Here is a 23,275-nt window from a genome sequence, read left to right as displayed (position 1 = left end):
GCGCAGTTTGGTCTCATGATTGCTGGCGTTCGTCTCCACGAGATACGTCCAGAGCATGCCGTTCTACGAAGTGGAAGCGTTAATTTTTGCAGTTGTCGTCAAGTAGCGGGTGGACGCTCACCGTGTTTGTTGGAGGAGTGCGTGTGTCGTTATCCGGTGTCGTCTAGTGGCTAGGATACCTGGCTCTCACCCAGGAGGCCCGGGTTCGATTCCCGGTACCGGAAATCCACCATTTTGTTGCTCCTCTTAGGCGACTTGTCCCGACTTTGCTCGACTGACGCTACGCTGACGCTTGCAGAAAAGCACGTTAAGTATGAATGACGGCCACAAGTGACGGCGAGAGAGATGCGACACCTGTCCACCTGTGGTCAACAGACTTGGAGGACTGCAAGACACTGCCAGGGAGGTGAATGCAGCTAACCACTCTGGTTAGTGTCCTAACAGCGCAGGCACGTTTCGTTTGCCCGTATACATATAATGGAGATCGCGTCTGACGCAGTGGGCTGAGCTTTGCTGTGTACCGGGCGGGTGCAGTCGCGAGAACTGCTTCCCCGGGCGCCTCCGCGGCAGTGATCGTCTAGTGGTTAGGACATTGCGTTGTGGCCGCAAAAACCCAGGTTCGAATCCTGGTCACGGCAATTTTGAAGGTTTTGCCTTGCTGTTGCTGCAATCATGATCGTCACCCAGTGTTTGAAATCACAATGCTCTCATCACTTTACACTCATGTTCCGCACGCCGCAGGTTGCACTACCGTTTCATTATCAGCAACAAGAAATTCGGCCGCCCCAGGGCGTGGGTAGCTGCCTGAGAGGTTAAATCTATAGTCGAAAGGGGCAGTTGTTTGAGGTGCGATGCATGAGCAGCGAGTCGCAGCACAACAGGAAACTGTGTCGTGCACTGTTTTCTAGAGACGCGGGGAACGCTGGCGCAGGTAGCGTGGCCGAGCGGTCTAAGGCGCTGGTTTAAGGCACCAGTCTCTTCGGAGGCGTGGGTTCGAATCCCACCGCTGCCAATTTTTACTTCTCGTTTTTGTGCCATTGCGCTGTGTTCTCGTGGGGTAGAACGCAGCTCCTGCGGCGGCCGCGTCGCGTAGGTAGCGTGGCCGAGCGGTCTAAGGCGCTGGTTTCAGGCACCAGTCTCTTCGGAGGCGTGGGTTCGAATCCCACCGCTGCCAACGTTTTCTGTCTCGAAAACAGGAGCACTGATTTCCCGCGAAGGAAATAGCGCAGCAAAGCGTGAGCGTCGCTCTCTTAAACTGTCGTAGCACAGTGCGCGGTGTAACAACAGGATTCACCGGCGCAGTTTGGTCTCATGATTGCTGGCGTTCGTCTCCACGAGATACGTCCAGAGCATGCCGTTCTACGAAGTGGAAGCGTTAATTTTTGCAGTTGTCGTCAAGTAGCGGGTGGACGCTCACCGTGTTTGTTGGAGGAGTGCGTGTGTCGTTATCCGGTGTCGTCTAGTGGCTAGGATACCTGGCTCTCACCCAGGAGGCCCGGGTTCGATTCCCGGTACCGGAAATCCACCATTTTGTTGCTCCTCTTAGGCGACTTGTCCCGACTTTGCTCGACTGACGCTACGCTGACGCTTGCAGAAAAGCACGTTAAGTATGAATGACGGCCACAAGTGACGGCGAGAGAGATGCGACACCTGTCCACCTGTGGTCAACAGACTTGGAGGACTGCAAGACACTGCCAGGGAGATGAATGCAGCTACCCACTCTGGTTAGTGTCCTAACAGCGCAGGCACGTTTCGTTTGCCCGTATACATATAATGGAGATCGCGTCTGACGCAGTGGGCTGAGCTTTGCTGTGTACCGGGCGGGTGCAGTCGCGAGAACTGCTTCCCCGGGCGCCTCCGCGGCAGTGATCGTCTAGTGGTTAGGACATTGCGTTGTGGCCGCAAAAACCCAGGTTCGAATCCTGGTCACGGCAATTTTGAAGGTTTTGCCTTGCTGTTGCTGCAATCATGATCGTCACCCAGTGTTTGAAATCACAATGCTCTCATCACTTTACACTCATGTTCCGCACGCCGCAGGTTGCACTACCGTTTCATTATCAGCAACAAGAAATTCGGCCGCCCCAGGGCGTGGGTAGCTGCCTGAGAGGTTAAATCTATAGTCGAAAGGGGCAGTTGTTTGAGGTGCGATGCATGAGCAGCGAGTCGCAGCACAACAGGAAACTGTGTCGTGCACTGTTTTCTAGAGACGCGGGGAACGCTGGCGCAGGTAGCGTGGCCGAGCGGTCTAAGGCGCTGGTTTAAGGCACCAGTCTCTTCGGAGGCGTGGGTTCGAATCCCACCGCTGCCAATTTTTACTTCTCGTTTTTGTGCCATTGCGCTGTGTTCTCGTGGGGTAGAACGCAGCTCCTGCGGCGGCCGCGTCGCGTAGGTAGCGTGGCCGAGCGGTCTAAGGCGCTGGTTTCAGGCACCAGTCTCTTCGGAGGCGTGGGTTCGAATCCCACCGCTGCCAACGTTTTCTGTCTCGAAAACAGGAGCACTGATTTCCCGCGAAGGAAATAGCGCAGCAAAGCGTGAGCGTCGCTCTCTTAAACTGTCGTAGCACAGTGCGCGGTGTAACAACAGGATTCACCGGCGCAGTTTGGTCTCATGATTGCTGGCGTTCGTCTCCACGAGATACGTCCAGAGCATGCCGTTCTACGAAGTGGAAGCGTTAATTTTTGCAGTTGTCGTCAAGTAGCGGGTGGACGCTCACCGTGTTTGTTGGAGGAGTGCGTGTGTCGTTATCCGGTGTCGTCTAGTGGCTAGGATACCTGGCTCTCACCCAGGAGGCCCGGGTTCGATTCCCGGTACCGGAAATCCACCATTTTGTTGCTCCTCTTAGGCGACTTGTCCCGACTTTGCTCGACTGACGCTACGCTGACGCTTGCAGAAAAGCACGTTAAGTATGAATGACGGCCACAAGTGACGGCGAGAGAGATGCGACACCTGTCCACCTGTGGTCAACAGACTTGGAGGACTGCAAGACACTGCCAGGGAGGTGAATGCAGCTAACCACTCTGGTTAGTGTCCTAACAGCGCAGGCACGTTTCGTTTGCCCGTATACATATAATGGAGATCGCGTCTGACGCAGTGGGCTGAGCTTTGCTGTGTACCGGGCGGGTGCAGTCGCGAGAACTGCTTCCCCGGGCGCCTCCGCGGCAGTGATCGTCTAGTGGTTAGGACATTGCGTTGTGGCCGCAAAAACCCAGGTTCGAATCCTGGTCACGGCAATTTTGAAGGTTTTGCCTTGCTGTTGCTGCAATCATGATCGTCACCCAGTGTTTGAAATCACAATGCTCTCATCACTTTACACTCATGTTCCGCACGCCGCAGGTTGCACTACCGTTTCATTATCAGCAACAAGAAATTCGGCCGCCCCAGGGCGTGGGTAGCTGCCTGAGAGGTTAAATCTATAGTCGAAAGGGGCAGTTGTTTGAGGTGCGATGCATGAGCAGCGAGTCGCAGCACAACAGGAAACTGTGTCGTGCACTGTTTTCTAGAGACGCGGGGAACGCTGGCGCAGGTAGCGTGGCCGAGCGGTCTAAGGCGCTGGTTTAAGGCACCAGTCTCTTCGGAGGCGTGGGTTCGAATCCCACCGCTGCCAATTTTTACTTCTCGTTTTTGTGCCATTGCGCTGTGTTCTCGTGGGGTAGAACGCAGCTCCTGCGGCGGCCGCGTCGCGTAGGTAGCGTGGCCGAGCGGTCTAAGGCGCTGGTTTCAGGCACCAGTCTCTTCGGAGGCGTGGGTTCGAATCCCACCGCTGCCAACGTTTTCTGTCTCGAAAACAGGAGCACTGATTTCCCGCGAAGGAAATAGCGCAGCAAAGCGTGAGCGTCGCTCTCTTAAACTGTCGTAGCACAGTGCGCGGTGTAACAACAGGATTCACCGGCGCAGTTTGGTCTCATGATTGCTGGCGTTCGTCTCCACGAGATACGTCCAGAGCATGCCGTTCTACGAAGTGGAAGCGTTAATTTTTGCAGTTGTCGTCAAGTAGCGGGTGGACGCTCACCGTGTTTGTTGGAGGAGTGCGTGTGTCGTTATCCGGTGTCGTCTAGTGGCTAGGATACCTGGCTCTCACCCAGGAGGCCCGGGTTCGATTCCCGGTACCGGAAATCCACCATTTTGTTGCTCCTCTTAGGCGACTTGTCCCGACTTTGCTCGACTGACGCTACGCTGACGCTTGCAGAAAAGCACGTTAAGTATGAATGACGGCCACAAGTGACGGCGAGAGAGATGCGACACCTGTCCACCTGTGGTCAACAGACTTGGAGGACTGCAAGACACTGCCAGGGAGATGAATGCAGCTACCCACTCTGGTTAGTGTCCTAACAGCGCAGGCACGTTTCGTTTGCCCGTATACATATAATGGAGATCGCGTCTGACGCAGTGGGCTGAGCTTTGCTGTGTACCGGGCGGGTGCAGTCGCGAGAACTGCTTCCCCGGGCGCCTCCGCGGCAGTGATCGTCTAGTGGTTAGGACATTGCGTTGTGGCCGCAAAAACCCAGGTTCGAATCCTGGTCACGGCAATTTTGAAGGTTTTGCCTTGCTGTTGCTGCAATCATGATCGTCACCCAGTGTTTGAAATCACAATGCTCTCATCACTTTACACTCATGTTCCGCACGCCGCAGGTTGCACTACCGTTTCATTATCAGCAACAAGAAATTCGGCCGCCCCAGGGCGTGGGTAGCTGCCTGAGAGGTTAAATCTATAGTCGAAAGGGGCAGTTGTTTGAGGTGCGATGCATGAGCAGCGAGTCGCAGCACAACAGGAAACTGTGTCGTGCACTGTTTTCTAGAGACGCGGGGAACGCTGGCGCAGGTAGCGTGGCCGAGCGGTCTAAGGCGCTGGTTTAAGGCACCAGTCTCTTCGGAGGCGTGGGTTCGAATCCCACCGCTGCCAATTTTTACTTCTCGTTTTTGTGCCATTGCGCTGTGTTCTCGTGGGGTAGAACGCAGCTCCTGCGGCGGCCGCGTCGCGTAGGTAGCGTGGCCGAGCGGTCTAAGGCGCTGGTTTCAGGCACCAGTCTCTTCGGAGGCGTGGGTTCGAATCCCACCGCTGCCAACGTTTTCTGTCTCGAAAACAGGAGCACTGATTTCCCGCGAAGGAAATAGCGCAGCAAAGCGTGAGCGTCGCTCTCTTAAACTGTCGTAGCACAGTGCGCGGTGTAACAACAGGATTCACCGGCGCAGTTTGGTCTCATGATTGCTGGCGTTCGTCTCCACGAGATACGTCCAGAGCATGCCGTTCTACGAAGTGGAAGCGTTAATTTTTGCAGTTGTCGTCAAGTAGCGGGTGGACGCTCACCGTGTTTGTTGGAGGAGTGCGTGTGTCGTTATCCGGTGTCGTCTAGTGGCTAGGATACCTGGCTCTCACCCAGGAGGCCCGGGTTCGATTCCCGGTACCGGAAATCCACCATTTTGTTGCTCCTCTTAGGCGACTTGTCCCGACTTTGCTCGACTGACGCTACGCTGACGCTTGCAGAAAAGCACGTTAAGTATGAATGACGGCCACAAGTGACGGCGAGAGAGATGCGACACCTGTCCACCTGTGGTCAACAGACTTGGAGGACTGCAAGACACTGCCAGGGAGGTGAATGCAGCTAACCACTCTGGTTAGTGTCCTAACAGCGCAGGCACGTTTCGTTTGCCCGTATACATATAATGGAGATCGCGTCTGACGCAGTGGGCTGAGCTTTGCTGTGTACCGGGCGGGTGCAGTCGCGAGAACTGCTTCCCCGGGCGCCTCCGCGGCAGTGATCGTCTAGTGGTTAGGACATTGCGTTGTGGCCGCAAAAACCCAGGTTCGAATCCTGGTCACGGCAATTTTGAAGGTTTTGCCTTGCTGTTGCTGCAATCATGATCGTCACCCAGTGTTTGAAATCACAATGCTCTCATCACTTTACACTCATGTTCCGCACGCCGCAGGTTGCACTACCGTTTCATTATCAGCAACAAGAAATTCGGCCGCCCCAGGGCGTGGGTAGCTGCCTGAGAGGTTAAATCTATAGTCGAAAGGGGCAGTTGTTTGAGGTGCGATGCATGAGCAGCGAGTCGCAGCACAACAGGAAACTGTGTCGTGCACTGTTTTCTAGAGACGCGGGGAACGCTGGCGCAGGTAGCGTGGCCGAGCGGTCTAAGGCGCTGGTTTAAGGCACCAGTCTCTTCGGAGGCGTGGGTTCGAATCCCACCGCTGCCAATTTTTACTTCTCGTTTTTGTGCCATTGCGCTGTGTTCTCGTGGGGTAGAACGCAGCTCCTGCGGCGGCCGCGTCGCGTAGGTAGCGTGGCCGAGCGGTCTAAGGCGCTGGTTTCAGGCACCAGTCTCTTCGGAGGCGTGGGTTCGAATCCCACCGCTGCCAACGTTTTCTGTCTCGAAAACAGGAGCACTGATTTCCCGCGAAGGAAATAGCGCAGCAAAGCGTGAGCGTCGCTCTCTTAAACTGTCGTAGCACAGTGCGCGGTGTAACAACAGGATTCACCGGCGCAGTTTGGTCTCATGATTGCTGGCGTTCGTCTCCACGAGATACGTCCAGAGCATGCCGTTCTACGAAGTGGAAGCGTTAATTTTTGCAGTTGTCGTCAAGTAGCGGGTGGACGCTCACCGTGTTTGTTGGAGGAGTGCGTGTGTCGTTATCCGGTGTCGTCTAGTGGCTAGGATACCTGGCTCTCACCCAGGAGGCCCGGGTTCGATTCCCGGTACCGGAAATCCACCATTTTGTTGCTCCTCTTAGGCGACTTGTCCCGACTTTGCTCGACTGACGCTACGCTGACGCTTGCAGAAAAGCACGTTAAGTATGAATGACGGCCACAAGTGACGGCGAGAGAGATGCGACACCTGTCCACCTGTGGTCAACAGACTTGGAGGACTGCAAGACACTGCCAGGGAGATGAATGCAGCTACCCACTCTGGTTAGTGTCCTAACAGCGCAGGCACGTTTCGTTTGCCCGTATACATATAATGGAGATCGCGTCTGACGCAGTGGGCTGAGCTTTGCTGTGTACCGGGCGGGTGCAGTCGCGAGAACTGCTTCCCCGGGCGCCTCCGCGGCAGTGATCGTCTAGTGGTTAGGACATTGCGTTGTGGCCGCAAAAACCCAGGTTCGAATCCTGGTCACGGCAATTTTGAAGGTTTTGCCTTGCTGTTGCTGCAATCATGATCGTCACCCAGTGTTTGAAATCACAATGCTCTCATCACTTTACACTCATGTTCCGCACGCCGCAGGTTGCACTACCGTTTCATTATCAGCAACAAGAAATTCGGCCGCCCCAGGGCGTGGGTAGCTGCCTGAGAGGTTAAATCTATAGTCGAAAGGGGCAGTTGTTTGAGGTGCGATGCATGAGCAGCGAGTCGCAGCACAACAGGAAACTGTGTCGTGCACTGTTTTCTAGAGACGCGGGGAACGCTGGCGCAGGTAGCGTGGCCGAGCGGTCTAAGGCGCTGGTTTAAGGCACCAGTCTCTTCGGAGGCGTGGGTTCGAATCCCACCGCTGCCAATTTTTACTTCTCGTTTTTGTGCCATTGCGCTGTGTTCTCGTGGGGTAGAACGCAGCTCCTGCGGCGGCCGCGTCGCGTAGGTAGCGTGGCCGAGCGGTCTAAGGCGCTGGTTTCAGGCACCAGTCTCTTCGGAGGCGTGGGTTCGAATCCCACCGCTGCCAACGTTTTCTGTCTCGAAAACAGGAGCACTGATTTCCCGCGAAGGAAATAGCGCAGCAAAGCGTGAGCGTCGCTCTCTTAAACTGTCGTAGCACAGTGCGCGGTGTAACAACAGGATTCACCGGCGCAGTTTGGTCTCATGATTGCTGGCGTTCGTCTCCACGAGATACGTCCAGAGCATGCCGTTCTACGAAGTGGAAGCGTTAATTTTTGCAGTTGTCGTCAAGTAGCGGGTGGACGCTCACCGTGTTTGTTGGAGGAGTGCGTGTGTCGTTATCCGGTGTCGTCTAGTGGCTAGGATACCTGGCTCTCACCCAGGAGGCCCGGGTTCGATTCCCGGTACCGGAAATCCACCATTTTGTTGCTCCTCTTAGGCGACTTGTCCCGACTTTGCTCGACTGACGCTACGCTGACGCTTGCAGAAAAGCACGTTAAGTATGAATGACGGCCACAAGTGACGGCGAGAGAGATGCGACACCTGTCCACCTGTGGTCAACAGACTTGGAGGACTGCAAGACACTGCCAGGGAGATGAATGCAGCTACCCACTCTGGTTAGTGTCCTAACAGCGCAGGCACGTTTCGTTTGCCCGTATACATATAATGGAGATCGCGTCTGACGCAGTGGGCTGAGCTTTGCTGTGTACCGGGCGGGTGCAGTCGCGAGAACTGCTTCCCCGGGCGCCTCCGCGGCAGTGATCGTCTAGTGGTTAGGACATTGCGTTGTGGCCGCAAAAACCCAGGTTCGAATCCTGGTCACGGCAATTTTGAAGGTTTTGCCTTGCTGTTGCTGCAATCATGATCGTCACCCAGTGTTTGAAATCACAATGCTCTCATCACTTTACACTCATGTTCCGCACGCCGCAGGTTGCACTACCGTTTCATTATCAGCAACAAGAAATTCGGCCGCCCCAGGGCGTGGGTAGCTGCCTGAGAGGTTAAATCTATAGTCGAAAGGGGCAGTTGTTTGAGGTGCGATGCATGAGCAGCGAGTCGCAGCACAACAGGAAACTGTGTCGTGCACTGTTTTCTAGAGACGCGGGGAACGCTGGCGCAGGTAGCGTGGCCGAGCGGTCTAAGGCGCTGGTTTAAGGCACCAGTCTCTTCGGAGGCGTGGGTTCGAATCCCACCGCTGCCAATTTTTACTTCTCGTTTTTGTGCCATTGCGCTGTGTTCTCGTGGGGTAGAACGCAGCTCCTGCGGCGGCCGCGTCGCGTAGGTAGCGTGGCCGAGCGGTCTAAGGCGCTGGTTTCAGGCACCAGTCTCTTCGGAGGCGTGGGTTCGAATCCCACCGCTGCCAACGTTTTCTGTCTCGAAAACAGGAGCACTGATTTCCCGCGAAGGAAATAGCGCAGCAAAGCGTGAGCGTCGCTCTCTTAAACTGTCGTAGCACAGTGCGCGGTGTAACAACAGGATTCACCGGCGCAGTTTGGTCTCATGATTGCTGGCGTTCGTCTCCACGAGATACGTCCAGAGCATGCCGTTCTACGAAGTGGAAGCGTTAATTTTTGCAGTTGTCGTCAAGTAGCGGGTGGACGCTCACCGTGTTTGTTGGAGGAGTGCGTGTGTCGTTATCCGGTGTCGTCTAGTGGCTAGGATACCTGGCTCTCACCCAGGAGGCCCGGGTTCGATTCCCGGTACCGGAAATCCACCATTTTGTTGCTCCTCTTAGGCGACTTGTCCCGACTTTGCTCGACTGACGCTACGCTGACGCTTGCAGAAAAGCACGTTAAGTATGAATGACGGCCACAAGTGACGGCGAGAGAGATGCGACACCTGTCCACCTGTGGTCAACAGACTTGGAGGACTGCAAGACACTGCCAGGGAGATGAATGCAGCTACCCACTCTGGTTAGTGTCCTAACAGCGCAGGCACGTTTCGTTTGCCCGTATACATATAATGGAGATCGCGTCTGACGCAGTGGGCTGAGCTTTGCTGTGTACCGGGCGGGTGCAGTCGCGAGAACTGCTTCCCCGGGCGCCTCCGCGGCCGTGATCGTCTAGTGGTTAGGACATTGCGTTGTGGCCGCAAAAACCCAGGTTCGAATCCTGGTCACGGCAATTTTGAAGGTTTTGCCTTGCTGTTGCTGCAATCATGATCGTCACCCAGTGTTTGAAATCACAATGCTCTCATCACTTTACACTCATGTTCCGCACGCCGCAGGTTGCACTACCATTTCATTATCAGCAACAAGAAATTCGGCCGCCCCAGGGCGTGGGTAGCTGCCTGAGAGGTTAAATATATAGTCGAAAGGGGCAGTTGTTTGAGGTGCGATGCATGAGCAGCGAGTCGCAGCACAACAGGAAACTGTGTCGTGCACTGTTTTCTAGAGACGCGGGGAACGCTGGCGCAGGTAGCGTGGCCGAGCGGTCTAAGGCGCTGGTTTAAGGCACCAGTCTCTTCGGAGGCGTGGGTTCGAATCCCACCGCTGCCAATTTTTACTTCTCGTTTTTGTGCCATTGCGCTGTGTTCTCGTGGGGTAGAACGCAGCTCCTGCGGCGGCCGCGTCGCGTGGGTAGCGTGGCCGAGCGGTCTAAGGCGCTGGTTTCAGGCACCAGTCTCTTCGGAGGCGTGGGTTCGAATCCCACCGCTGCCAACGTTTTCTGTCTCGAAAACAGGAGCACTGATTTCCCGCGAAGGAAATAGCGCAGCAAAGCGTGAGCGTCGCTCTCTTAAACTGTCGTAGCACAGTGCGCGGTGTAACAACAGGATTCACCGGCGCAGTTTGGTCTCATGATTGCTGGCGTTCGTCTCCACGAGATACGTCCAGAGCATGCCGTTCTACGAAGTGGAAGCGTTAATTTTTGCAGTTGTCGTCAAGTAGCGGGTGGACGCTCACCGTGTTTGTTGGAGGAGTGCGTGTGTCGTTATCCGGTGTCGTCTAGTGGCTAGGATACCTGGCTCTCACCCAGGAGGCCCGGGTTCGATTCCCGGTACCGGAAATCCACCATTTTGTTGCTCCTCTTAGGCGACTTGTCCCGACTTTGCTCGACTGACGCTACGCTGACGCTTGCAGAAAAGCACGTTAAGTATGAATGACGGCCACAAGTGACGGCGAGAGAGATGCGACACCTGTCCACCTGTGGTCAACAGACTTGGAGGACTGCAAGACACTGCCAGGGAGATGAATGCAGCTACCCACTCTGGTTAGTGTCCTGACAGCGCAGGCACGTTTCGTTTGCCCGTATACATATAATGGAGATCGCGTCTGACGCAGTGGGCTGAGCTTTGCTGTGTACCGGGCGGGTGCAGTCGCGAGAACTGCTTCCCCGGGCGCCTCCGCGGCAGTGATCGTCTAGTGGTTAGGACATTGCGTTGTGGCCGCAAAAACCCAGGTTCGAATCCTGGTCACGGCAATTTTGAAGGTTTTGCCTTGCTGTTGCTGCAATCATGATCGTCACCCAGTGTTTGAAATCACAATGCTCTCATCACTTTACACTCATGTTCCGCACGCCGCAGGTTGCACTACCGTTTCATTATCAGCAACAAGAAATTCGGCCGCCCCAGGGCGTGGGTAGCTGCCTGAGAGGTTAAATCTATAGTCGAAAGGGGCAGTTGTTTGAGGTGCGATGCATGAGCAGCGAGTCGCAGCACAACAGGAAACTGTGTCGTGCACTGTTTTCTAGAGACGCGGGGAACGCTGGCGCAGGTAGCGTGGCCGAGCGGTCTAAGGCGCTGGTTTAAGGCACCAGTCTCTTCGGAGGCGTGGGTTCGAATCCCACCGCTGCCAATTTTTACTTCTCGTTTTTGTGCCATTGCGCTGTGTTCTCGTGGGGTAGAACGCAGCTCCTGCGGCGGCCGCGTCGCGTAGGTAGCGTGGCCGAGCGGTCTAAGGCGCTGGTTTCAGGCACCAGTCTCTTCGGAGGCGTGGGTTCGAATCCCACCGCTGCCAACGTTTTCTGTCTCGAAAACAGGAGCACTGATTTCCCGCGAAGGAAATAGCGCAGCAAAGCGTGAGCGTCGCTCTCTTAAACTGTCGTAGCACAGTGCGCGGTGTAACAACAGGATTCACCGGCGCAGTTTGGTCTCATGATTGCTGGCGTTCGTCTCCACGAGATACGTCCAGAGCATGCCGTTCTACGAAGTGGAAGCGTTAATTTTTGCAGTTGTCGTCAAGTAGCGGGTGGACGCTCACCGTGTTTGTTGGAGGAGTGCGTGTGTCGTTATCCGGTGTCGTCTAGTGGCTAGGATACCTGGCTCTCACCCAGGAGGCCCGGGTTCGATTCCCGGTACCGGAAATCCACCATTTTGTTGCTCCTCTTAGGCGACTTGTCCCGACTTTGCTCGACTGACGCTACGCTGACGCTTGCAGAAAAGCACGTTAAGTATGAATGACGGCCACAAGTGACGGCGAGAGAGATGCGACACCTGTCCACCTGTGGTCAACAGACTTGGAGGACTGCAAGACACTGCCAGGGAGATGAATGCAGCTACCCACTCTGGTTAGTGTCCTAACAGCGCAGGCACGTTTCGTTTGCCCGTATACATATAATGGAGATCGCGTCTGACGCAGTGGGCTGAGCTTTGCTGTGTACCGGGCGGGTGCAGTCGCGAGAACTGCTTCCCCGGGCGCCTCCGCGGCAGTGATCGTCTAGTGGTTAGGACATTGCGTTGTGGCCGCAAAAACCCAGGTTCGAATCCTGGTCACGGCAATTTTGAAGGTTTTGCCTTGCTGTTGCTGCAATCATGATCGTCACCCAGTGTTTGAAATCACAATGCTCTCATCACTTTACACTCATGTTCCGCACGCCGCAGGTTGCACTACCGTTTCATTATCAGCAACAAGAAATTCGGCCGCCCCAGGGCGTGGGTAGCTGCCTGAGAGGTTAAATCTATAGTCGAAAGGGGCAGTTGTTTGAGGTGCGATGCATGAGCAGCGAGTCGCAGCACAACAGGAAACTGTGTCGTGCACTGTTTTCTAGAGACGCGGGGAACGCTGGCGCAGGTAGCGTGGCCGAGCGGTCTAAGGCGCTGGTTTAAGGCACCAGTCTCTTCGGAGGCGTGGGTTCGAATCCCACCGCTGCCAATTTTTACTTCTCGTTTTTGTGCCATTGCGCTGTGTTCTCGTGGGGTAGAACGCAGCTCCTGCGGCGGCCGCGTCGCGTAGGTAGCGTGGCCGAGCGGTCTAAGGCGCTGGTTTCAGGCACCAGTCTCTTCGGAGGCGTGGGTTCGAATCCCACCGCTGCCAACGTTTTCTGTCTCGAAAACAGGAGCACTGATTTCCCGCGAAGGAAATAGCGCAGCAAAGCGTGAGCGTCGCTCTCTTAAACTGTCGTAGCACAGTGCGCGGTGTAACAACAGGATTCACCGGCGCAGTTTGGTCTCATGATTGCTGGCGTTCGTCTCCACGAGATACGTCCAGAGCATGCCGTTCTACGAAGTGGAAGCGTTAATTTTTGCAGTTGTCGTCAAGTAGCGGGTGGACGCTCACCGTGTTTGTTGGAGGAGTGCGTGTGTCGTTATCCGGTGTCGTCTAGTGGCTAGGATACCTGGCTCTCACCCAGGAGGCCCGGGTTCGATTCCCGGTACCGGAAATCCACCATTTTGTTGCTCCTCTTAGGCGACTTGTCCCGACTTTGCTCGACTGACGCTACGCTGACGCTTGCAGAAAAGCACGTTAAGTATGAATGACGGCCACAAGTGACGGCGAGAGAGATGCGACACCTGTCCACCTGTGGTCAACAGACTTGGAGGACTGCAAGACACTGCCAGGGAGATGAATGCAGCTACCCACTCTGGTTAGTGTCCTAACAGCGCAGGCACGTTTCGTTTGCCCGTATACATATAATGGAGATCGCGTCTGACGCAGTGGGCTGAGCTTTGCTGTGTACCGGGCGGGTGCAGTCGCGAGAACTGCTTCCCCGGGCGCCTCCGCGGCCGTGATCGTCTAGTGGTTAGGACATTGCGTTGTGGCCGCAAAAACCCAGGTTCGAATCCTGGTCACGGCAATTTTGAAGGTTTTGCCTTGCTGTTGCTGCAATCATGATCGTCACCCAGTGTTTGAAATCACAATGCTCTCATCACTTTACACTCATGTTCCGCACGCCGCAGGTTGCACTACCATTTCATTATCAGCAACAAGAAATTCGGCCGCCCCAGGGCGTGGGTAGCTGCCTGAGAGGTTAAATATATAGTCGAAAGGGGCAGTTGTTTGAGGTGCGATGCATGAGCAGCGAGTCGCAGCACAACAGGAAACTGTGTCGTGCACTGTTTTCTAGAGACGCGGGGAACGCTGGCGCAGGTAGCGTGGCCGAGCGGTCTAAGGCGCTGGTTTAAGGCACCAGTCTCTTCGGAGGCGTGGGTTCGAATCCCACCGCTGCCAATTTTTACTTCTCGTTTTTGTGCCATTGCGCTGTGTTCTCGTGGGGTAGAACGCAGCTCCTGCGGCGGCCGCGTCGCGTAGGTAGCGTGGCCGAGCGGTCTAAGGCGCTGGTTTCAGGCACCAGTCTCTTCGGAGGCGTGGGTTCGAATCCCACCGCTGCCAACGTTTTCTGTCTCGAAAACAGGAGCACTGATTTCCCGCGAAGGAAATAGCGCAGCAAAGCGTGAGCGTCGCTCTCTTAAACTGTCGTAGCACAGTGCGCGGTGTAACAACAGGATTCACCGGCGCAGTTTGGTCTCATGATTGCTGGCGTTCGTCTCCACGAGATACGTCCAGAGCATGCCGTTCTACGAAGTGGAAGCGTTAATTTTTGCAGTTGTCGTCAAGTAGCGGGTGGACGCTCACCGTGTTTGTTGGAGGAGTGCGTGTGTCGTTATCCGGTGTCGTCTAGTGGCTAGGATACCTGGCTCTCACCCAGGAGGCCCGGGTTCGATTCCCGGTACCGGAAATCCACCATTTTGTTGCTCCTCTTAGGCGACTTGTCCCGACTTTGCTCGACTGACGCTACGCTGACGCTTGCAGAAAAGCACGTTAAGTATGAATGACGGCCACAAGTGACGGCGAGAGAGATGCGACACCTGTCCACCTGTGGTCAACAGACTTGGAGGACTGCAAGACACTGCCAGGGAGATGAATGCAGCTACCCACTCTGGTTAGTGTCCTAACAGCGCAGGCACGTTTCGTTTGCCCGTATACATATAATGGAGATCGCGTCTGACGCAGTGGGCTGAGCTTTGCTGTGTACCGGGCGGGTGCAGTCGCGAGAACTGCTTCCCCGGGCGCCTCCGCGGCAGTGATCGTCTAGTGGTTAGGACATTGCGTTGTGGCCGCAAAAACCCAGGTTCGAATCCTGGTCACGGCAATTTTGAAGGTTTTGCCTTGCTGTTGCTGCAATCATGATCGTCACCCAGTGTTTGAAATCACAATGCTCTCATCACTTTACACTCATGTTCCGCACGCCGCAGGTTGCACTACCGTTTCATTATCAGCAACAAGAAATTCGGCCGCCCCAGGGCGTGGGTAGCTGCCTGAGAGGTTAAATCTATAGTCGAAAGGGGCAGTTGTTTGAGGTGCGATGCATGAGCAGCGAGTCGCAGCACAACAGGAAACTGTGTCGTGCACTGTTTTCTAGAGACGCGGGGAACGCTGGCGCAGGTAGCGTGGCCGAGCGGTCTAAGGCGCTGGTTTAAGGCACCAGTCTCTTCGGAGGCGTGGGTTCGAATCCCACCGCTGCCAATTTTTACTTCTCGTTTTTGTGCCATTGCGCTGTGTTCTCGTGGGGTAGAACGCAGCTCCTGCGGCGGCCGCGTCGCGTAGGTAGCGTGGCCGAGCGGTCTAAGGCGCTGGTTTCAGGCACCAGTCTCTTCGGAGGCGTGGGTTCGAATCCCACCGCTGCCAACGTTTTCTGTCTCGAAAACAGGAGCACTGATTTCCCGCGAAGGAAATAGCGCAGCAAAGCGTGAGCGTCGCTCTCTTAAACTGTCGTAGCACAGTGCGCGGTGTAACAACAGGATTCACCGGCGCAGTTTGGTCTCATGATTGCTGGCGTTCGTCTCCACGAGATACGTCCAGAGCATGCCGTTCTACGAAGTGGAAGCGTTAATTTTTGCAGTTGTCGTCAAGTAGCGGGTGGACGCTCACCGTGTTTGTTGGAGGAGTGCGTGTGTCGTTATCCGGTGTCGTCTAGTGGCTAGGATACCTGGCTCTCACCCAGGAGGCCCGGGTTCGATTCCCGGTACCGGAAATCCACCATTTTGTTGCTCCTCTTAGGCGACTTGTCCCGACTTTGCTCGACTGACGCTACGCTGACGCTTGCAGAAAAGCACGTTAAGTATGAATGACGGCCACAAGTGACGGCGAGAGAGATGCGACACCTGTCCACCTGTGGTCAACAGACTTGGAGGACTGCAAGACACTGCCAGGGAGGTGAATGCAGCTAACCACTCTGGTTAGTGTCCTAACAGCGCAGGCACGTTTCGTTTGCCCGTATACATATAATGGAGATCGCGTCTGACGCAGTGGGCTGAGCTTTGCTGTGTACCGGGCGGGTGCAGTCGCGAGAACTGCTTCCCCGGGCGCCTCCGCGGCAGTGATCGTCTAGTGGTTAGGACATTGCGTTGTGGCCGCAAAAACCCAGGTTCGAATCCTGGTCACGGCAATTTTGAAGGTTTTGCCTTGCTGTTGCTGCAATCATGATCGTCACCCAGTGTTTGAAATCACAATGCTCTCATCACTTTACACTCATGTTCCGCACGCCGCAGGTTGCACTACCGTTTCATTATCAGCAACAAGAAATTCGGCCGCCCCAGGGCGTGGGTAGCTGCCTGAGAGGTTAAATCTATAGTCGAAAGGGGCAGTTGTTTGAGGTGCGATGCATGAGCAGCGAGTCGCAGCACAACAGGAAACTGTGTCGTGCACTGTTTTCTAGAGACGCGGGGAACGCTGGCGCAGGTAGCGTGGCCGAGCGGTCTAAGGCGCTGGTTTAAGGCACCAGTCTCTTCGGAGGCGTGGGTTCGAATCCCACCGCTGCCAATTTTTACTTCTCGTTTTTGTGCCATTGCGCTGTGTTCTCGTGGGGTAGAACGCAGCTCCTGCGGCGGCCGCGTCGCGTAGGTAGCGTGGCCGAGCGGTCTAAGGCGCTGGTTTCAGGCACCAGTCTCTTCGGAGGCGTGGGTTCGAATCCCACCGCTGCCAACGTTTTCTGTCTCGAAAACAGGAGCACTGATTTCCCGCGAAGGAAATAGCGCAGCAAAGCGTGAGCGTCGCTCTCTTAAACTGTCGTAGCACAGTGCGCGGTGTAACAACAGGATTCACCGGCGCAGTTTGGTCTCATGATTGCTGGCGTTCGTCTCCACGAGATACGTCCAGAGCATGCCGTTCTACGAAGTGGAAGCGTTAATTTTTGCAGTTGTCGTCAAGTAGCGGGTGGACGCTCACCGTGTTTGTTGGAGGAGTGCGTGTGTCGTTATCCGGTGTCGTCTAGTGGCTAGGATACCTGGCTCTCACCCAGGAGGCCCGGGTTCGATTCCCGGTACCGGAAATCCACCATTTTGTTGCTCCTCTTAGGCGACTTGTCCCGACTTTGCTCGACTGACGCTACGCTGACGCTTGCAGAAAAGCACGTTAAGTATGAATGACGGCCACAAGTGACGGCGAGAGAGATGCGACACCTGTCCACCTGTGGTCAACAGACTTGGAGGACTGCAAGACACTGCCAGGGAGGTGAATGCAGCTAACCACTCTGGTTAGTGTCCTAACAGCGCAGGCACGTTTCGTTTGCCCGTATACATATAATGGAGATCGCGTCTGACGCAGTGGGCTGAGCTTTGCTGTGTACCGGGCGGGTGCAGTCGCGAGAACTGCTTCCCCGGGCGCCTCCGCGGCAGTGATCGTCTAGTGGTTAGGACATTGCGTTGTGGCCGCAAAAACCCAGGTTCGAATCCTGGTCACGGCAATTTTGAAGGTTTTGCCTTGCTGTTGCTGCAATCATGATCGTCACCCAGTGTTTGAAATCACAATGCTCTCATCACTTTACACTCATGTTCCGCACGCCGCAGGTTGCACTACCGTTTCATTATCAGCAACAAGAAATTCGGCCGCCCCAGGGCGTGGGTAGCTGCCTGAGAGGTTAAATCTATAGTCGAAAGGGGCAGTTGTTTGAGGTGCGATGCATGAGCAGCGAGTCGCAGCACAACAGGAAACTGTGTCGTGCACTGTTTTCTAGAGACGCGGGGAACGCTGGCGCAGGTAGCGTGGCCGAGCGGTCTAAGGCGCTGGTTTAAGGCACCAGTCTCTTCGGAGGCGTGGGTTCGAATCCCACCGCTGCCAATTTTTACTTCTCGTTTTTGTGCCATTGCGCTGTGTTCTCGTGGGGTAGAACGCAGCTCCTGCGGCGGCCGCGTCGCGTAGGTAGCGTGGCCGAGCGGTCTAAGGCGCTGGTTTCAGGCACCAGTCTCTTCGGAGGCGTGGGTTCGAATCCCACCGCTGCCAACGTTTTCTGTCTCGAAAACAGGAGCACTGATTTCCCGCGAAGGAAATAGCGCAGCAAAGCGTGAGCGTCGCTCTCTTAAACTGTCGTAGCACAGTGCGCGGTGTAACAACAGGATTCACCGGCGCAGTTTGGTCTCATGATTGCTGGCGTTCGTCTCCACGAGATACGTCCAGAGCATGCCGTTCTACGAAGTGGAAGCGTTAATTTTTGCAGTTGTCGTCAAGTAGCGGGTGGACGCTCACCGTGTTTGTTGGAGGAGTGCGTGTGTCGTTATCCGGTGTCGTCTAGTGGCTAGGATACCTGGCTCTCACCCAGGAGGCCCGGGTTCGATTCCCGGTACCGGAAATCCACCATTTTGTTGCTCCTCTTAGGCGACTTGTCCCGACTTTGCTCGACTGACGCTACGCTGACGCTTGCAGAAAAGCACGTTAAGTATGAATGACGGCCACAAGTGACGGCGAGAGAGATGCGACACCTGTCCACCTGTGGTCAACAGACTTGGAGGACTGCAAGACACTGCCAGGGAGGTGAATGCAGCTAACCACTCTGGTTAGTGTCCTAACAGCGCAGGCACGTTTCGTTTGCCCGTATACATATAATGGAGATCGCGTCTGACGCAGTGGGCTGAGCTTTGCTGTGTACCGGGCGGGTGCAGTCGCGAGAACTGCTTCCCCGGGCGCCTCCGCGGCAGTGATCGTCTAGTGGTTAGGACATTGCGTTGTGGCCGCAAAAACCCAGGTTCGAATCCTGGTCACGGCAATTTTGAAGGTTTTGCCTTGCTGTTGCTGCAATCATGATCGTCACCCAGTGTTTGAAATCACAATGCTCTCATCACTTTACACTCATGTTCCGCACGCCGCAGGTTGCACTACCGTTTCATTATCAGCAACAAGAAATTCGGCCGCCCCAGGGCGTGGGTAGCTGCCTGAGAGGTTAAATCTATAGTCGAAAGGGGCAGTTGTTTGAGGTGCGATGCATGAGCAGCGAGTCGCAGCACAACAGGAAACTGTGTCGTGCACTGTTTTCTAGAGACGCGGGGAACGCTGGCGCAGGTAGCGTGGCCGAGCGGTCTAAGGCGCTGGTTTAAGGCACCAGTCTCTTCGGAGGCGTGGGTTCGAATCCCACCGCTGCCAATTTTTACTTCTCGTTTTTGTGCCATTGCGCTGTGTTCTCGTGGGGTAGAACGCAGCTCCTGCGGCGGCCGCGTCGCGTAGGTAGCGTGGCCGAGCGGTCTAAGGCGCTGGTTTCAGGCACCAGTCTCTTCGGAGGCGTGGGTTCGAATCCCACCGCTGCCAACGTTTTCTGTCTCGAAAACAGGAGCACTGATTTCCCGCGAAGGAAATAGCGCAGCAAAGCGTGAGCGTCGCTCTCTTAAACTGTCGTAGCACAGTGCGCGGTGTAACAACAGGATTCACCGGCGCAGTTTGGTCTCATGATTGCTGGCGTTCGTCTCCACGAGATACGTCCAGAGCATGCCGTTCTACGAAGTGGAAGCGTTAATTTTTGCAGTTGTCGTCAAGTAGCGGGTGGACGCTCACCGTGTTTGTTGGAGGAGTGCGTGTGTCGTTATCCGGTGTCGTCTAGTGGCTAGGATACCTGGCTCTCACCCAGGAGGCCCGGGTTCGATTCCCGGTACCGGAAATCCACCATTTTGTTGCTCCTCTTAGGCGACTTGTCCCGACTTTGCTCGACTGACGCTACGCTGACGCTTGCAGAAAAGCACGTTAAGTATGAATGACGGCCACAAGTGACGGCGAGAGAGATGCGACACCTGTCCACCTGTGGTCAACAGACTTGGAGGACTGCAAGACACTGCCAGGGAGGTGAATGCAGCTAACCACTCTGGTTAGTGTCCTAACAGCGCAGGCACGTTTCGTTTGCCCGTATACATATAATGGAGATCGCGTCTGACGCAGTGGGCTGAGCTTTGCTGTGTACCGGGCGGGTGCAGTCGCGAGAACTGCTTCCCCGGGCGCCTCCGCGGCAGTGATCGTCTAGTGGTTAGGACATTGCGTTGTGGCCGCAAAAACCCAGGTTCGAATCCTGGTCACGGCAATTTTGAAGGTTTTGCCTTGCTGTTGCTGCAATCATGATCGTCACCCAGTGTTTGAAATCACAATGCTCTCATCACTTTACACTCATGTTCCGCACGCCGCAGGTTGCACTACCGTTTCATTATCAGCAACAAGAAATTCGGCCGCCCCAGGGCGTGGGTAGCTGCCTGAGAGGTTAAATCTATAGTCGAAAGGGGCAGTTGTTTGAGGTGCGATGCATGAGCAGCGAGTCGCAGCACAACAGGAAACTGTGTCGTGCACTGTTTTCTAGAGACGCGGGGAACGCTGGCGCAGGTAGCGTGGCCGAGCGGTCTAAGGCGCTGGTTTAAGGCACCAGTCTCTTCGGAGGCGTGGGTTCGAATCCCACCGCTGCCAATTTTTACTTCTCGTTTTTGTGCCATTGCGCTGTGTTCTCGTGGGGTAGAACGCAGCTCCTGCGGCGGCCGCGTCGCGTAGGTAGCGTGGCCGAGCGGTCTAAGGCGCTGGTTTCAGGCACCAGTCTCTTCGGAGGCGTGGGTTCGAATCCCACCGCTGCCAACGTTTTCTGTCTCGAAAACAGGAGCACTGATTTCCCGCGAAGGAAATAGCGCAGCAAAGCGTGAGCGTCGCTCTCTTAAACTGTCGTAGCACAGTGCGCGGTGTAACAACAGGATTCACCGGCGCAGTTTGGTCTCATGATTGCTGGCGTTCGTCTCCACGAGATACGTCCAGAGCATGCCGTTCTACGAAGTGGAAGCGTTAATTTTTGCAGTTGTCGTCAAGTAGCGGGTGGACGCTCACCGTGTTTGTTGGAGGAGTGCGTGTGTCGTTATCCGGTGTCGTCTAGTGGCTAGGATACCTGGCTCTCACCCAGGAGGCCCGGGTTCGATTCCCGGTACCGGAAATCCACCATTTTGTTGCTCCTCTTAGGCGACTTGTCCCGACTTTGCTCGACTGACGCTACGCTGACGCTTGCAGAAAAGCACGTTAAGTATGAATGACGGCCACAAGTGACGGCGAGAGAGATGCGACACCTGTCCACCTGTGGTCAACAGACTTGGAGGACTGCAAGACACTGCCAGGGAGGTGAATGCAGCTAACCACTCTGGTTAGTGTCCTAACAGCGCAGGCACGTTTCGTTTGCCCGTATACATATAATGGAGATCGCGTCTGACGCAGTGGGCTGAGCTTTGCTGTGTACCGGGCGGGTGCAGTCGCGAGAACTGCTTCCCCGGGCGCCTCCGCGGCAGTGATCGTCTAGTGGTTAGGACATTGCGTTGTGGCCGCAAAAACCCAGGTTCGAATCCTGGTCACGGCAATTTTGAAGGTTTTGCCTTGCTGTTGCTGCAATCATGATCGTCACCCAGTGTTTGAAATCACAATGCTCTCATCACTTTACACTCATGTTCCGCACGCCGCAGGTTGCACTACCGTTTCATTATCAGCAACAAGAAATTCGGCCGCCCCAGGGCGTGGGTAGCTGCCTGAGAGGTTAAATCTATAGTCGAAAGGGGCAGTTGTTTGAGGTGCGATGCATGAGCAGCGAGTCGCAGCACAACAGGAAACTGTGTCGTGCACTGTTTTCTAGAGACGCGGGGAACGCTGGCGCAGGTAGCGTGGCCGAGCGGTCTAAGGCGCTGGTTTAAGGCACCAGTCTCTTCGGAGGCGTGGGTTCGAATCCCACCGCTGCCAATTTTTACTTCTCGTTTTTGTGCCATTGCGCTGTGTTCTCGTGGGGTAGAACGCAGCTCCTGCGGCGGCCGCGTCGCGTAGGTAGCGTGGCCGAGCGGTCTAAGGCGCTGGTTTCAGGCACCAGTCTCTTCGGAGGCGTGGGTTCGAATCCCACCGCTGCCAACGTTTTCTGTCTCGAAAACAGGAGCACTGATTTCCCGCGAAGGAAATAGCGCAGCAAAGCGTGAGCGTCGCTCTCTTAAACTGTCGTAGCACAGTGCGCGGTGTAACAACAGGATTCACCGGCGCAGTTTGGTCTCATGATTGCTGGCGTTCGTCTCCACGAGATACGTCCAGAGCATGCCGTTCTACGAAGTGGAAGCGTTAATTTTTGCAGTTGTCGTCAAGTAGCGGGTGGACGCTCACCGTGTTTGTTGGAGGAGTGCGTGTGTCGTTATCCGGTGTCGTCTAGTGGCTAGGATACCTGGCTCTCACCCAGGAGGCCCGGGTTCGATTCCCGGTACCGGAAATCCACCATTTTGTTGCTCCTCTTAGGCGACTTGTCCCGACTTTGCTCGACTGACGCTACGCTGACGCTTGCAGAAAAGCACGTTAAGTATGAATGACGGCCACAAGTGACGGCGAGAGAGATGCGACACCTGTCCACCTGTGGTCAACAGACTTGGAGGACTGCAAGACACTGCCAGGGAGATGAATGCAGCTACCCACTCTGGTTAGTGTCCTAACAGCGCAGGCACGTTTCGTTTGCCCGTATACATATAATGGAGATCGCGTCTGACGCAGTGGGCTGAGCTTTGCTGTGTACCGGGCGGGTGCAGTCGCGAGAACTGCTTCCCCGGGCGCCTCCGCGGCAGTGATCGTCTAGTGGTTAGGACATTGCGTTGTGGCCGCAAAAACCCAGGTTCGAATCCTGGTCACGGCAATTTTGAAGGTTTTGCCTTGCTGTTGCTGCAATCATGATCGTCACCCAGTGTTTGAAATCACAATGCTCTCATCACTTTACACTCATGTTCCGCACGCCGCAGGTTGCACTACCGTTTCATTATCAGCAACAAGAAATTCGGCCGCCCCAGGGCGTGGGTAGCTGCCTGAGAGGTTAAATCTATAGTCGAAAGGGGCAGTTGTTTGAGGTGCGATGCATGAGCAGCGAGTCGCAGCACAACAGGAAACTGTGTCGTGCACTGTTTTCTAGAGACGCGGGGAACGCTGGCGCAGGTAGCGTGGCCGAGCGGTCTAAGGCGCTGGTTTAAGGCACCAGTCTCTTCGGAGGCGTGGGTTCGAATCCCACCGCTGCCAATTTTTACTTCTCGTTTTTGTGCCATTGCGCTGTGTTCTCGTGGGGTAGAACGCAGCTCCTGCGGCGGCCGCGTCGCGTAGGTAGCGTGGCCGAGCGGTCTAAGGCGCTGGTTTCAGGCACCAGTCTCTTCGGAGGCGTGGGTTCGAATCCCACCGCTGCCAACGTTTTCTGTCTCGAAAACAGGAGCACTGATTTCCCGCGAAGGAAATAGCGCAGCAAAGCGTGAGCGT

The 23,275-nt window shown here is 55.4% G+C and overlaps 72 non-coding genes across 72 annotated transcripts; all 72 read left to right on the top strand.

Annotated features, from left to right (window-relative positions):
- Positions 1–152: 152 nt before the first annotated feature.
- On the top strand, positions 153–224 carry Trnae-cuc (transfer RNA glutamic acid (anticodon CUC)). Its single transcript has one exon. It is a non-coding gene; the product is annotated as a tRNA-Glu (tRNA).
- A 342-nt stretch (positions 225–566) lies between these two features.
- Trnah-gug (transfer RNA histidin (anticodon GUG)) lies at positions 567–638 on the top strand. The gene has a single exon. It is a non-coding gene; the product is annotated as a tRNA-His (tRNA).
- Positions 639–930: 292 nt separating this feature from the next.
- On the top strand, positions 931–1,012 carry Trnal-aag (transfer RNA leucine (anticodon AAG)). The gene has a single exon. It is a non-coding gene; the product is annotated as a tRNA-Leu (tRNA).
- Positions 1,013–1,092: 80 nt separating this feature from the next.
- On the top strand, positions 1,093–1,174 carry Trnal-cag (transfer RNA leucine (anticodon CAG)). The gene has a single exon. It is a non-coding gene; the product is annotated as a tRNA-Leu (tRNA).
- Positions 1,175–1,448: 274 nt separating this feature from the next.
- Trnae-cuc (transfer RNA glutamic acid (anticodon CUC)) lies at positions 1,449–1,520 on the top strand. Its single transcript has one exon. It is a non-coding gene; the product is annotated as a tRNA-Glu (tRNA).
- A 342-nt stretch (positions 1,521–1,862) lies between these two features.
- Trnah-gug (transfer RNA histidin (anticodon GUG)) lies at positions 1,863–1,934 on the top strand. Its single transcript has one exon. It is a non-coding gene; the product is annotated as a tRNA-His (tRNA).
- A 292-nt stretch (positions 1,935–2,226) lies between these two features.
- Trnal-aag (transfer RNA leucine (anticodon AAG)) lies at positions 2,227–2,308 on the top strand. The gene has a single exon. It is a non-coding gene; the product is annotated as a tRNA-Leu (tRNA).
- Positions 2,309–2,388: 80 nt separating this feature from the next.
- On the top strand, positions 2,389–2,470 carry Trnal-cag (transfer RNA leucine (anticodon CAG)). Its single transcript has one exon. It is a non-coding gene; the product is annotated as a tRNA-Leu (tRNA).
- A 274-nt stretch (positions 2,471–2,744) lies between these two features.
- Positions 2,745–2,816, top strand: Trnae-cuc (transfer RNA glutamic acid (anticodon CUC)). The gene has a single exon. It is a non-coding gene; the product is annotated as a tRNA-Glu (tRNA).
- A 342-nt stretch (positions 2,817–3,158) lies between these two features.
- Positions 3,159–3,230, top strand: Trnah-gug (transfer RNA histidin (anticodon GUG)). Its single transcript has one exon. It is a non-coding gene; the product is annotated as a tRNA-His (tRNA).
- A 292-nt stretch (positions 3,231–3,522) lies between these two features.
- On the top strand, positions 3,523–3,604 carry Trnal-aag (transfer RNA leucine (anticodon AAG)). The gene has a single exon. It is a non-coding gene; the product is annotated as a tRNA-Leu (tRNA).
- Positions 3,605–3,684: 80 nt separating this feature from the next.
- On the top strand, positions 3,685–3,766 carry Trnal-cag (transfer RNA leucine (anticodon CAG)). The gene has a single exon. It is a non-coding gene; the product is annotated as a tRNA-Leu (tRNA).
- Positions 3,767–4,040: 274 nt separating this feature from the next.
- On the top strand, positions 4,041–4,112 carry Trnae-cuc (transfer RNA glutamic acid (anticodon CUC)). The gene has a single exon. It is a non-coding gene; the product is annotated as a tRNA-Glu (tRNA).
- Positions 4,113–4,454: 342 nt separating this feature from the next.
- On the top strand, positions 4,455–4,526 carry Trnah-gug (transfer RNA histidin (anticodon GUG)). Its single transcript has one exon. It is a non-coding gene; the product is annotated as a tRNA-His (tRNA).
- Positions 4,527–4,818: 292 nt separating this feature from the next.
- Positions 4,819–4,900, top strand: Trnal-aag (transfer RNA leucine (anticodon AAG)). Its single transcript has one exon. It is a non-coding gene; the product is annotated as a tRNA-Leu (tRNA).
- An 80-nt stretch (positions 4,901–4,980) lies between these two features.
- Positions 4,981–5,062, top strand: Trnal-cag (transfer RNA leucine (anticodon CAG)). Its single transcript has one exon. It is a non-coding gene; the product is annotated as a tRNA-Leu (tRNA).
- Positions 5,063–5,336: 274 nt separating this feature from the next.
- Trnae-cuc (transfer RNA glutamic acid (anticodon CUC)) lies at positions 5,337–5,408 on the top strand. The gene has a single exon. It is a non-coding gene; the product is annotated as a tRNA-Glu (tRNA).
- A 342-nt stretch (positions 5,409–5,750) lies between these two features.
- Trnah-gug (transfer RNA histidin (anticodon GUG)) lies at positions 5,751–5,822 on the top strand. Its single transcript has one exon. It is a non-coding gene; the product is annotated as a tRNA-His (tRNA).
- Positions 5,823–6,114: 292 nt separating this feature from the next.
- On the top strand, positions 6,115–6,196 carry Trnal-aag (transfer RNA leucine (anticodon AAG)). Its single transcript has one exon. It is a non-coding gene; the product is annotated as a tRNA-Leu (tRNA).
- Positions 6,197–6,276: 80 nt separating this feature from the next.
- Trnal-cag (transfer RNA leucine (anticodon CAG)) lies at positions 6,277–6,358 on the top strand. Its single transcript has one exon. It is a non-coding gene; the product is annotated as a tRNA-Leu (tRNA).
- A 274-nt stretch (positions 6,359–6,632) lies between these two features.
- Positions 6,633–6,704, top strand: Trnae-cuc (transfer RNA glutamic acid (anticodon CUC)). The gene has a single exon. It is a non-coding gene; the product is annotated as a tRNA-Glu (tRNA).
- A 342-nt stretch (positions 6,705–7,046) lies between these two features.
- Trnah-gug (transfer RNA histidin (anticodon GUG)) lies at positions 7,047–7,118 on the top strand. The gene has a single exon. It is a non-coding gene; the product is annotated as a tRNA-His (tRNA).
- A 292-nt stretch (positions 7,119–7,410) lies between these two features.
- On the top strand, positions 7,411–7,492 carry Trnal-aag (transfer RNA leucine (anticodon AAG)). The gene has a single exon. It is a non-coding gene; the product is annotated as a tRNA-Leu (tRNA).
- An 80-nt stretch (positions 7,493–7,572) lies between these two features.
- Trnal-cag (transfer RNA leucine (anticodon CAG)) lies at positions 7,573–7,654 on the top strand. Its single transcript has one exon. It is a non-coding gene; the product is annotated as a tRNA-Leu (tRNA).
- Positions 7,655–7,928: 274 nt separating this feature from the next.
- Positions 7,929–8,000, top strand: Trnae-cuc (transfer RNA glutamic acid (anticodon CUC)). The gene has a single exon. It is a non-coding gene; the product is annotated as a tRNA-Glu (tRNA).
- A 342-nt stretch (positions 8,001–8,342) lies between these two features.
- Positions 8,343–8,414, top strand: Trnah-gug (transfer RNA histidin (anticodon GUG)). The gene has a single exon. It is a non-coding gene; the product is annotated as a tRNA-His (tRNA).
- Positions 8,415–8,706: 292 nt separating this feature from the next.
- Trnal-aag (transfer RNA leucine (anticodon AAG)) lies at positions 8,707–8,788 on the top strand. The gene has a single exon. It is a non-coding gene; the product is annotated as a tRNA-Leu (tRNA).
- Positions 8,789–8,868: 80 nt separating this feature from the next.
- On the top strand, positions 8,869–8,950 carry Trnal-cag (transfer RNA leucine (anticodon CAG)). Its single transcript has one exon. It is a non-coding gene; the product is annotated as a tRNA-Leu (tRNA).
- A 274-nt stretch (positions 8,951–9,224) lies between these two features.
- Positions 9,225–9,296, top strand: Trnae-cuc (transfer RNA glutamic acid (anticodon CUC)). Its single transcript has one exon. It is a non-coding gene; the product is annotated as a tRNA-Glu (tRNA).
- A 342-nt stretch (positions 9,297–9,638) lies between these two features.
- Positions 9,639–9,710, top strand: Trnah-gug (transfer RNA histidin (anticodon GUG)). The gene has a single exon. It is a non-coding gene; the product is annotated as a tRNA-His (tRNA).
- A 292-nt stretch (positions 9,711–10,002) lies between these two features.
- On the top strand, positions 10,003–10,084 carry Trnal-aag (transfer RNA leucine (anticodon AAG)). The gene has a single exon. It is a non-coding gene; the product is annotated as a tRNA-Leu (tRNA).
- Positions 10,085–10,164: 80 nt separating this feature from the next.
- Positions 10,165–10,246, top strand: Trnal-cag (transfer RNA leucine (anticodon CAG)). The gene has a single exon. It is a non-coding gene; the product is annotated as a tRNA-Leu (tRNA).
- Positions 10,247–10,520: 274 nt separating this feature from the next.
- Trnae-cuc (transfer RNA glutamic acid (anticodon CUC)) lies at positions 10,521–10,592 on the top strand. Its single transcript has one exon. It is a non-coding gene; the product is annotated as a tRNA-Glu (tRNA).
- A 342-nt stretch (positions 10,593–10,934) lies between these two features.
- On the top strand, positions 10,935–11,006 carry Trnah-gug (transfer RNA histidin (anticodon GUG)). Its single transcript has one exon. It is a non-coding gene; the product is annotated as a tRNA-His (tRNA).
- Positions 11,007–11,298: 292 nt separating this feature from the next.
- On the top strand, positions 11,299–11,380 carry Trnal-aag (transfer RNA leucine (anticodon AAG)). Its single transcript has one exon. It is a non-coding gene; the product is annotated as a tRNA-Leu (tRNA).
- Positions 11,381–11,460: 80 nt separating this feature from the next.
- Trnal-cag (transfer RNA leucine (anticodon CAG)) lies at positions 11,461–11,542 on the top strand. The gene has a single exon. It is a non-coding gene; the product is annotated as a tRNA-Leu (tRNA).
- A 274-nt stretch (positions 11,543–11,816) lies between these two features.
- On the top strand, positions 11,817–11,888 carry Trnae-cuc (transfer RNA glutamic acid (anticodon CUC)). The gene has a single exon. It is a non-coding gene; the product is annotated as a tRNA-Glu (tRNA).
- A 342-nt stretch (positions 11,889–12,230) lies between these two features.
- Trnah-gug (transfer RNA histidin (anticodon GUG)) lies at positions 12,231–12,302 on the top strand. Its single transcript has one exon. It is a non-coding gene; the product is annotated as a tRNA-His (tRNA).
- Positions 12,303–12,594: 292 nt separating this feature from the next.
- On the top strand, positions 12,595–12,676 carry Trnal-aag (transfer RNA leucine (anticodon AAG)). The gene has a single exon. It is a non-coding gene; the product is annotated as a tRNA-Leu (tRNA).
- An 80-nt stretch (positions 12,677–12,756) lies between these two features.
- On the top strand, positions 12,757–12,838 carry Trnal-cag (transfer RNA leucine (anticodon CAG)). The gene has a single exon. It is a non-coding gene; the product is annotated as a tRNA-Leu (tRNA).
- Positions 12,839–13,112: 274 nt separating this feature from the next.
- Positions 13,113–13,184, top strand: Trnae-cuc (transfer RNA glutamic acid (anticodon CUC)). The gene has a single exon. It is a non-coding gene; the product is annotated as a tRNA-Glu (tRNA).
- Positions 13,185–13,526: 342 nt separating this feature from the next.
- On the top strand, positions 13,527–13,598 carry Trnah-gug (transfer RNA histidin (anticodon GUG)). The gene has a single exon. It is a non-coding gene; the product is annotated as a tRNA-His (tRNA).
- A 292-nt stretch (positions 13,599–13,890) lies between these two features.
- Trnal-aag (transfer RNA leucine (anticodon AAG)) lies at positions 13,891–13,972 on the top strand. The gene has a single exon. It is a non-coding gene; the product is annotated as a tRNA-Leu (tRNA).
- An 80-nt stretch (positions 13,973–14,052) lies between these two features.
- On the top strand, positions 14,053–14,134 carry Trnal-cag (transfer RNA leucine (anticodon CAG)). Its single transcript has one exon. It is a non-coding gene; the product is annotated as a tRNA-Leu (tRNA).
- Positions 14,135–14,408: 274 nt separating this feature from the next.
- On the top strand, positions 14,409–14,480 carry Trnae-cuc (transfer RNA glutamic acid (anticodon CUC)). Its single transcript has one exon. It is a non-coding gene; the product is annotated as a tRNA-Glu (tRNA).
- Positions 14,481–14,822: 342 nt separating this feature from the next.
- Trnah-gug (transfer RNA histidin (anticodon GUG)) lies at positions 14,823–14,894 on the top strand. The gene has a single exon. It is a non-coding gene; the product is annotated as a tRNA-His (tRNA).
- A 292-nt stretch (positions 14,895–15,186) lies between these two features.
- Positions 15,187–15,268, top strand: Trnal-aag (transfer RNA leucine (anticodon AAG)). Its single transcript has one exon. It is a non-coding gene; the product is annotated as a tRNA-Leu (tRNA).
- Positions 15,269–15,348: 80 nt separating this feature from the next.
- Positions 15,349–15,430, top strand: Trnal-cag (transfer RNA leucine (anticodon CAG)). The gene has a single exon. It is a non-coding gene; the product is annotated as a tRNA-Leu (tRNA).
- A 274-nt stretch (positions 15,431–15,704) lies between these two features.
- On the top strand, positions 15,705–15,776 carry Trnae-cuc (transfer RNA glutamic acid (anticodon CUC)). Its single transcript has one exon. It is a non-coding gene; the product is annotated as a tRNA-Glu (tRNA).
- Positions 15,777–16,118: 342 nt separating this feature from the next.
- On the top strand, positions 16,119–16,190 carry Trnah-gug (transfer RNA histidin (anticodon GUG)). The gene has a single exon. It is a non-coding gene; the product is annotated as a tRNA-His (tRNA).
- A 292-nt stretch (positions 16,191–16,482) lies between these two features.
- Positions 16,483–16,564, top strand: Trnal-aag (transfer RNA leucine (anticodon AAG)). Its single transcript has one exon. It is a non-coding gene; the product is annotated as a tRNA-Leu (tRNA).
- An 80-nt stretch (positions 16,565–16,644) lies between these two features.
- Trnal-cag (transfer RNA leucine (anticodon CAG)) lies at positions 16,645–16,726 on the top strand. Its single transcript has one exon. It is a non-coding gene; the product is annotated as a tRNA-Leu (tRNA).
- A 274-nt stretch (positions 16,727–17,000) lies between these two features.
- On the top strand, positions 17,001–17,072 carry Trnae-cuc (transfer RNA glutamic acid (anticodon CUC)). The gene has a single exon. It is a non-coding gene; the product is annotated as a tRNA-Glu (tRNA).
- Positions 17,073–17,414: 342 nt separating this feature from the next.
- Trnah-gug (transfer RNA histidin (anticodon GUG)) lies at positions 17,415–17,486 on the top strand. The gene has a single exon. It is a non-coding gene; the product is annotated as a tRNA-His (tRNA).
- Positions 17,487–17,778: 292 nt separating this feature from the next.
- Positions 17,779–17,860, top strand: Trnal-aag (transfer RNA leucine (anticodon AAG)). Its single transcript has one exon. It is a non-coding gene; the product is annotated as a tRNA-Leu (tRNA).
- Positions 17,861–17,940: 80 nt separating this feature from the next.
- Positions 17,941–18,022, top strand: Trnal-cag (transfer RNA leucine (anticodon CAG)). Its single transcript has one exon. It is a non-coding gene; the product is annotated as a tRNA-Leu (tRNA).
- Positions 18,023–18,296: 274 nt separating this feature from the next.
- On the top strand, positions 18,297–18,368 carry Trnae-cuc (transfer RNA glutamic acid (anticodon CUC)). Its single transcript has one exon. It is a non-coding gene; the product is annotated as a tRNA-Glu (tRNA).
- Positions 18,369–18,710: 342 nt separating this feature from the next.
- Positions 18,711–18,782, top strand: Trnah-gug (transfer RNA histidin (anticodon GUG)). Its single transcript has one exon. It is a non-coding gene; the product is annotated as a tRNA-His (tRNA).
- A 292-nt stretch (positions 18,783–19,074) lies between these two features.
- Trnal-aag (transfer RNA leucine (anticodon AAG)) lies at positions 19,075–19,156 on the top strand. The gene has a single exon. It is a non-coding gene; the product is annotated as a tRNA-Leu (tRNA).
- Positions 19,157–19,236: 80 nt separating this feature from the next.
- Positions 19,237–19,318, top strand: Trnal-cag (transfer RNA leucine (anticodon CAG)). The gene has a single exon. It is a non-coding gene; the product is annotated as a tRNA-Leu (tRNA).
- Positions 19,319–19,592: 274 nt separating this feature from the next.
- Positions 19,593–19,664, top strand: Trnae-cuc (transfer RNA glutamic acid (anticodon CUC)). The gene has a single exon. It is a non-coding gene; the product is annotated as a tRNA-Glu (tRNA).
- Positions 19,665–20,006: 342 nt separating this feature from the next.
- Positions 20,007–20,078, top strand: Trnah-gug (transfer RNA histidin (anticodon GUG)). Its single transcript has one exon. It is a non-coding gene; the product is annotated as a tRNA-His (tRNA).
- Positions 20,079–20,370: 292 nt separating this feature from the next.
- On the top strand, positions 20,371–20,452 carry Trnal-aag (transfer RNA leucine (anticodon AAG)). The gene has a single exon. It is a non-coding gene; the product is annotated as a tRNA-Leu (tRNA).
- An 80-nt stretch (positions 20,453–20,532) lies between these two features.
- Trnal-cag (transfer RNA leucine (anticodon CAG)) lies at positions 20,533–20,614 on the top strand. The gene has a single exon. It is a non-coding gene; the product is annotated as a tRNA-Leu (tRNA).
- Positions 20,615–20,888: 274 nt separating this feature from the next.
- Trnae-cuc (transfer RNA glutamic acid (anticodon CUC)) lies at positions 20,889–20,960 on the top strand. Its single transcript has one exon. It is a non-coding gene; the product is annotated as a tRNA-Glu (tRNA).
- Positions 20,961–21,302: 342 nt separating this feature from the next.
- On the top strand, positions 21,303–21,374 carry Trnah-gug (transfer RNA histidin (anticodon GUG)). Its single transcript has one exon. It is a non-coding gene; the product is annotated as a tRNA-His (tRNA).
- A 292-nt stretch (positions 21,375–21,666) lies between these two features.
- On the top strand, positions 21,667–21,748 carry Trnal-aag (transfer RNA leucine (anticodon AAG)). The gene has a single exon. It is a non-coding gene; the product is annotated as a tRNA-Leu (tRNA).
- Positions 21,749–21,828: 80 nt separating this feature from the next.
- On the top strand, positions 21,829–21,910 carry Trnal-cag (transfer RNA leucine (anticodon CAG)). Its single transcript has one exon. It is a non-coding gene; the product is annotated as a tRNA-Leu (tRNA).
- A 274-nt stretch (positions 21,911–22,184) lies between these two features.
- On the top strand, positions 22,185–22,256 carry Trnae-cuc (transfer RNA glutamic acid (anticodon CUC)). The gene has a single exon. It is a non-coding gene; the product is annotated as a tRNA-Glu (tRNA).
- A 342-nt stretch (positions 22,257–22,598) lies between these two features.
- On the top strand, positions 22,599–22,670 carry Trnah-gug (transfer RNA histidin (anticodon GUG)). The gene has a single exon. It is a non-coding gene; the product is annotated as a tRNA-His (tRNA).
- A 292-nt stretch (positions 22,671–22,962) lies between these two features.
- Trnal-aag (transfer RNA leucine (anticodon AAG)) lies at positions 22,963–23,044 on the top strand. Its single transcript has one exon. It is a non-coding gene; the product is annotated as a tRNA-Leu (tRNA).
- An 80-nt stretch (positions 23,045–23,124) lies between these two features.
- Trnal-cag (transfer RNA leucine (anticodon CAG)) lies at positions 23,125–23,206 on the top strand. The gene has a single exon. It is a non-coding gene; the product is annotated as a tRNA-Leu (tRNA).
- Positions 23,207–23,275: the final 69 nt, after the last annotated feature.

Source organism: Schistocerca nitens, unplaced genomic scaffold, assembly GCF_023898315.1.
Source record: "Schistocerca nitens isolate TAMUIC-IGC-003100 unplaced genomic scaffold, iqSchNite1.1 HiC_scaffold_261, whole genome shotgun sequence".
NCBI lineage: Eukaryota > Metazoa > Arthropoda > Insecta > Orthoptera > Acrididae > Schistocerca > Schistocerca nitens.
The sequence above is the reverse complement of the archived record's forward strand: the minus strand, read 5'-3'. Positions and strand labels throughout refer to the sequence as shown.